At 49.9% G+C, this 7,500-nt stretch overlaps 1 non-coding gene across 1 annotated transcript; it reads left to right on the top strand.

The window, feature by feature from the left end:
• The first annotated feature begins 5,713 nt into the window (after positions 1 to 5,713).
• Positions 5,714 to 5,868, top strand: LOC143176870 (5.8S ribosomal RNA). Its single transcript, XR_013001371.1, has one exon. It is a non-coding gene; the product is annotated as a 5.8S ribosomal RNA (ribosomal RNA).
• The last annotated feature ends 1,632 nt before the right edge of the window (positions 5,869 to 7,500 follow it).

The raw sequence follows: 7,500 nt of genomic DNA, 5'->3' as shown, positions 1-7,500 counted from the left end.
ACGATCCACGCGAAGAGTTGTTACGTGCTCGCGCGAGGTGCGATAGCGTCGATTCGCTTTTCTGTACGGGGAGAAATAGAACGATGAGCTGACTTATCGGGTCTTCGTTGGAATTACCGTCGCTGGCATTGTAAACTCCAGATGACCTTGTGATTCCTTCGTCGGGCACTGGTAAAGGGTGGCGATGATTCGTTCTATAATAGAAATACCCGTCGTAGCGTTTCGGCCTAGTCACCCGCCACGAAACACTCTCTCGTCGTGGAATCCCCGCGTCGGAGAGTAAAACGCCGAAGGCTTACTTATGAAACTTACGTCTCTCGACGATGGGACGATCCACGCGAAGAGTTGTTACGTGCACGCGTATGGTGCGATTGCGTCGATTCGCTTTTCTGTACGGGGAGCAATAGAACGTTGAGTTGACTTATCGGGTCTTCGTTGGAATTACCGTCGCTGGCATTGTAAACTCCAGATGACCTTGTGATTCCTTCGTCGGGCACTGGTAAAGGGTGGCGATGATGCGTTCTATAATAGAAATACCCGTCGTAGCGTTTCTTCCGAGTCAACCCGCTCACGAAACACTCTCTCGTCGTGGAATCCCCGCGTCGGAGAGTAAAACGCGAATTCATAGTATGGAAACTTACGTCTCTCGACGATGGGACGATCCACGCGAAGAGTTGTTACGTGCACGCGTATGGTGCGATTGCGTCGATTCGCTTTTCTGTACGGGGAGTAATAGAACGTTGAGTTGACTTATCGGGTCTTCGTTGGAATTACCGTCGCTGGCATTGTAAACTCCAGATGACCTTGTGATTCCTTCGTCGGGCACTGGTAAAGGGTGGCGATGATGCGTTCTATAATAGAAATACCCGTCGTAGCGTTTCTTCCGAGTCAACCCGCTCACGAAACTCTCTCTCGTCGTGGAATCCCCGCGTCGGAGAGTAAAACGCGAATTCATACTATGAAAACTTACGTCTCTCGACGATGGGACGATCCACGCGAAGAGTTGTTTACGTGCACGCGTATGGTGCGATTGCGTCGATTCGCTTTTCTGTACGGGGAGAAATAGAACGTTGAGTTGACTTATCGGGTCTTCGTTGGAATTACCGTCGCTGGCATTGTAAACTCCAGATGACCTTGTGATTCCTTCGTCGGGCACTGGTAAAGGGTGGCGATGATGCGTTCTATAATAGAAATACCCGTCGTAGCGTTTCTTCCGAGTCAACCCGCTCACGAAACTCTCTCTCTCGTCGTGGAATCCCCGCGTCGGAGAGTAAAACGCCGAAGGCTTACTATGAAACTTACGTCTCTCGACGATGGGACGATCCACGCGAAGAGTTGTTACGTGCACGCGTATGGTGCGATTGCGTCGATTCGCTTTTCTGTACGGGGAGTAATAGAACGTTGAGTTGACTTATCGGGTCTTCGTTGGAATTACCGTCGCTGGCATTGTAAACTCCAGATGACCTTGTGATTCCTTCGTCGGGCACTGGTAAAGGGTGGCGATGATTCGTTCTATAATAGAAATACCCGTCGTAGCGTTTCTTCCGAGTCAACCCGCTCACGAAACTCTCTCTCGTCGTGGAATCCCCGCGTCGGAGAGTAAAACGCGAATTCATAGTATGGAAACTTACGTCTCTCGACGATGGGACGATCCACGCGAAGAGTTGTTACGTGCACGCGTATGGTGCGATTGCGTCGATTCGCTTTTCTGTACGGGGAGCAATAGAACGTTGAGTTGACTTATCGGGTCTTCGTTGGAATTACCGTCGCTGGCATTGTAAACTCCAGATGACCTTGTGATTCCTTCGTAGGGCACTGGTAAAGGGTGGCGATGATTCGTTCTATAATAGAAATACCCGTCGTAGCGTTTCTTCCGAGTCAACCCGCTCACGAAACTCTCTCTCGTCGTGGAATCCCCGCGTCGGAGAGTAAAACGCGAATTCATACTATGAAAACTTACGTCTCTCGACGATGGGACGATCCACGCGAAGAGTTGTTTACGTGCACGCGTATGGTGCGATTGCGTCGATTCGCTTTTCTGTACGGGGAGAAATAGAACGTTGAGTTGACTTATCGGGTCTTCGTTGGAATTACCGTCGCTGGCATTGTAAACTCCAGATGACCTTGTGATTCCTTCGTCGGGCACTGGTAAAGGGTGGCGATGATGCGTTCTACAATAGAAATACCCGTCGTAGCGTTTCTTCCGAGTCAACCCGCTCACGAAACTCTCTCTCGTCGTGGAATCCCCGCGTCGGAGGGTAAAACGCGATATATAATAGTATATGCCAGTGGTTCGCGCGCGTCGTCTCTGAGATACGCGGTCGACAGAGTTCCGAAAACACGTGATGTGCCACGATTTCCGTGCGTCTTACATCTTTCGACGATGGGACGATCCACGCGAAGAGAACGTTCGTGCTTGCGTGAGGTGCAACAGCGTCGATTCGCTTTTCTGTACGGGGAGAAATAGAACGTTGAGTTGACTTATCGGGTCTTCGTTGGAATTACCGTCGCTGGCATTGTAAACTCCAGATGACCTTGTGATTCCTTCGTCGGGCACTGGTAAAGGGTGGCGATGATTCGTTCTATAATAGTAATACCCGTCGTAGCGTTTCGACCGATGTCACCCGCCACGAAAGTCTCTCTCGACGTGGAAACCCCGCGCCGAAGAGTAAACGCGAAGGCTTACCATACGAAAGAAAACGGTATTATACGCCTGTGGTATGTGCGTCTCGGCTCTGTGATACGCGATCGGCAGAGTTACAAAAAAACGTTGATGGGCCACGATTTCCGTGCGTCTTACATCTTTCGACGATGGGACGATCCACGCGAAGAGTAGTTACGTGCTCGCGCGAGGTGCGATAGCGTCGATTCGCTTTTCTGTACGGGGAGAAATAGAACGATGAGTTGACTTATCGGGTCTTCGTTGGAATTACCGTCGCTGGCATTGTAAACTCCAGATGACCTTGTGATTCCTTCGTCGGGCACTGGTAAAGGGTGGCGATGATTCGTTCTATAATAGAAATACCCGTCGTAGCGATTCGGCCGAGTCACCCGCCACGAAACTCTCTCTCGTCGTGGAATCCCCATGTCGGAGAGTAAAACGCGAAGGCTAACTATATAAGAAATATATAGTATTATTTATGCCTGTGGTTCTCCGTTTGCCCTACTCTCAGATACGCGACTCGGAGAGTTACGAATAATCGTGATGGACCACGATTTCTGTACGTCTTACATCTTTCGACGATGGGACGATCCACGCGAAGAGATCATTCCTGCTTGCGTGAGGTGCGATAGCGCCGATTCGCTTTTCTGTACGGGGAGAAATAGAACGATGAGTTGACTTATCGGGTCTTCGTTGGAATTACCGTCGCTGGCATTGTAAACTCCAGATGACCTTGTGATTCCTTCGTCGGGCACTGGTAAAGGGTGGCGATGATTCGTTCTATAATAGAAATACCCGTCGTAGCGATTCGGCCGTGTCACCCGCCACGAAAATCTCTCTCGTCGTGGAATCCCCGCGTCGTAGAGTAAACGCGAAGGCTTGCTATAGAAGACTATAGTTTATACGCCTGTGGTTCACCGGTTGCCTGCTCTCCGGGGTACGCGATCGCGCAGGAGTTACGGAAGAACTTGATGGGCCACGATCTCCAAGCGGCTATATCTTTCGACGATGGGACGATTCACGCGAAGAGAACGTTCGTGCATGCGTGAGGTGCGATAGCGTTGATTCGCTTGTCTGTACGGGGAGAAATAGAACGATGAGTTGACTTATCGGGTCTTCGTTGGAATTACCGTCGCTGGCATTGTAAACTCCAGATGACCTTGTGATTCCTTCGTCGGGCACTGGTAAAGGGTGGCGATGATTCGTTCTATAATAGAAATACCCGTCGTAGCGTTTCGACCGATGTCACCCGCCACGAAATTCTCTCTCGTCGTGGAATCCCCGCGTCGGAGAGTAACCGCCGAAGGCTTGCTATAGAAGACTATAGTTTATACGCCTGTGGTTCACCGGTTGCCGGCTCTCCGGGGCACGCGAAGGTTACGGAGGGACGTGAAGCGCCCGAGCAATGAAACGTCCGCAGGAGGAAACGAGCAACCGCCGAACATTGTTTCGCGACGTTTCCATAATGTATTGTCGTTTCGCTCGCATCCCGCTTCTTTCCCCTAGTTTCCTCGACGCGTAGTTTCGCAGCCTTAGTGGACGAATCATTCTCGATTCGAGGAAAGATATGCAGTGGGGCGTGCAATGAGCCCGCCAGAGACCACGATCTCCAATGCGTCTTTACATCTTTGGACGATGGGACGATCCACGCGAAGAGAACGTTCGTGCTTGCGCGAGGTGCATTAGCGTCGATTCGCTTTTCTGTACGGGGAGAAATAGAACGATGAGTTGACTTATCGGGTCTTCGTTGGAATTACCGTCGCTGGCATTGTAAACTCCAGATGACCTTGTGATTCCTTCGTCGGGCACTGGTAAAGGGTGGCGATGATTCGTTCTATAATAGAAATACCCGTCGTAGCGATTCGGCCGAGTCACCCGCCACGAAACTGTCTCTCTTTCGTCGTGGAAACCCCGCGTCGGAGAGTAAAACGCGCGAAGGCTGTGACTGTAACATATATATATATATATACACAGTATACAATGCCTGTGGTTTTTGCGCGTGTCGGCTCTTCGGTATACGCGATCGGCCAGAGTTACGGAGGGACGGTGAAGCGCACGAGAAATTGAAACGGCCGCACGATTGGAACCGAGCAACCGTCGAACATTGTTTCGCGACGTTTCCATAATGCGTTTTCGTTTCGCTCGCATACCGCTTCTTTTCCCCTAGTCTCTGAGACGCGTTTTCGAGCCGTTCTTCTACTATCGATTCTCGTAGAGAGAAGGGACCGGGTAGTCTGGAAGTGGAACCCGCATCTTGCGTGTACCGTACACGGAATTGAGAGGACCGGCCGTGAAGCTCGTTTTAAAGCCGTGCGTCTGACACCCAACTCTTGCGCGCCAATTTCGCGGCAAGAGATAATATGGGACGAATGACCGGCAAAGAGCCAGCTGTGAAGTCTGTTTTTTTAATCGAATCCGTGGACGTGTGTATGCCGTAGCGTCGCTCGTCGTGTTCGTTCATGGTCGTTCCGAGAGAAAGAACGAAAGCGGTAACGAAGGGACCGGCCGTGAAGCTCGTTTTAAAGCCGCGCGTCTGACACCCAACTCTTGCGCGCCAATTTCGCGGCAAGAGATAACATGGGACGAATGACCGGCAAAGAGCCAGCTGTGAAGTCTTTTTTCATTATTTGCTTTCAATCGATCGATCGGTACGATTCGTGCAACGTTTCGCGCGATGCGACGCGAAAACATGCGCGCAACAATAGATGCGTCTGATCGGAAGAACGCGAGGGTCGACTGCACGCGATGGATTCAGTATCGGGTAGGATACAAAATATATCCCCGTCGTTTCCACGCGTGCGAGTCTTCTGCGTCTTTCGCGGGTTTTTGAATGCACTATACGCCCGGAACGTCGAGAAATATATACATATTACTTGAACGTTTTTCGTCTCGAAAGGCTTCGGTGTCGTCTCCAAGGCGACGCCTGAATCTCCTTCGCGCGCTGGTCGGAGATTCAGGTATCAACTTTTATCTTCTCTTTGAAAGAAGAGAGATATTAGGTCGAACAAGTGAGAATAAAATTATATATGTGAAATATAAAATTTATACGATTACCCTGAACGGTGGATCACTTGGCTCGTGGGTCGATGAAGAACGCAGCTAATTGCGCGTCAACGTGTGAACTGCAGGACACATGAACATCGACATTTCGAACGCACATTGCGGTCCACGGATACAATTCCTGGACCACGCCTGGCTGAGGGTCGTTTACGTACCATACACTGCTTGCGTAGCTCTGTCAAATCCCCGCCGTCGTTCACCTCTTCGGATCGAACGTTTTTTTACCGAAGGGCGCAAAGAACGTCTCTGAGTCGGGTTAAGAGAAGGATGCTACGTACGAGCGAACGATGGGTGTCTCGTCGGCGTTTGTCGCGGACACGCGAAAATTCTGTGAATTTCACGGACAGTGTACGTTCTAGTTGTTGCAAAACGATCGGAATCGTTTGTATGGACTCGCGTGAGTGTTCGCGGCGTCGTGCGTCGTTCAATTACGACCGCCCGCGGATACCGCTCCACTGCGATATGGATCTGAGCGACAACTTTTTCGGCTGTTCGTGAGATGAACGGTTTCGTGTGTTTAGAAAAATTTTTTTTCCCGCGCTCCCGACGTCACCTGAAATGATGCGTCAGAGGTGAAAGAAAATATTAAGAAGTCGAGAGAGAGAGACTACACACGTTTTATTCATATTTTGTATACCGTGCGTGAGACGGATGTGCACGACACGTCGTATGTCGGTATATTACCGACTGGCCCCAGGGAGATTGTTTTCTTCCTCTCTTACGAATGAGATGTACGTTTCGGAGGATCGTCGTTACCGAAACACACGGCAAAACGAGACTTCTCGCAGCAGAACCTTTATACACAATACACATCGACTCTTTTTACCCCGAGAGAGAGAGAAAAGGTGTATTTCTTTTTTTTATTTTTCGAATTCGACGCACGAACGCTTTGACGACTGGAGAAAAACACGGTGTGTGTTAAAATCGTGCGGGACGAGCATGCGTATTCGTAACGGGTCGAATAGTTCTTATTCCCCGTCGTCGCGTGTCCTCGCTGGACCACCACCGTGCGCTTCCGCCACGTTCAGTTGAATTTCGAAATATATATATATAAAAAGAATCACCATATACTCTCTTTCGGGAGGTGTATTTTTATCGGTTTCTGCTATAGAGAAGAGACGGAGATCGTGTTGTGAGGTGTAACGTTTCTGTATCCCCGTTTCGGAGGATCGTCGTTATCGGCGGAACACACGTCAAAACGAGACTTCTCGCAGAACCTTTATACACAATACACATCGACTCTTTTACCCCGAGAGAGAGAAAAGGTGTTTTTCTTTTTTTTTTATTTTTCGAATTCGACGCACGAACGCTTTGACGACTGGAGAAAAACACGGTGTGTGTTAAAATCGTGCGGGACGAGCATGCGTATTCGTAACGGGTCGAATAGTTCTTATTCCCCGTCGTCGCGTGTCCTCGCTGGACCACCACCGTGCGCTTCCGCCACGTTCAGTTGTATTTCGAAATATATATATATATAAAAAGAATCACCATATACTCTCTTTCGGGAGGTGTATTTTTATCGGTTTCTGCTATAGAGAAGAGACGGACGATCGTGTGTGACACCACGTGGTAACGTTTCCGTATCCCCGTAAAATACGTTTATCTTTTCTCGTAGAAAAGAGAGAGGAAGAGGCAGGAGCTCCTCTTTGGCGAGGCTTTCGAACGTCGCGTCCCGTCCGCCGGAATATAATGATATAAATATATAACCGCCGCCGACTTTGTGCGAAAGCGTTGAAACGAACGCGTCGGTCGCCCCATGGTGTGTGTTTGTCGTGTCT

This window comes from Nomia melanderi, unplaced genomic scaffold (genome assembly GCF_051020985.1).
Source record: "Nomia melanderi isolate GNS246 unplaced genomic scaffold, iyNomMela1 scaffold0926, whole genome shotgun sequence".
In the NCBI taxonomy this organism is placed as follows: Eukaryota; Metazoa; Arthropoda; class Insecta; order Hymenoptera; family Halictidae; genus Nomia; species Nomia melanderi.
This window is presented reverse-complemented; position numbering and strand designations above follow the sequence as displayed.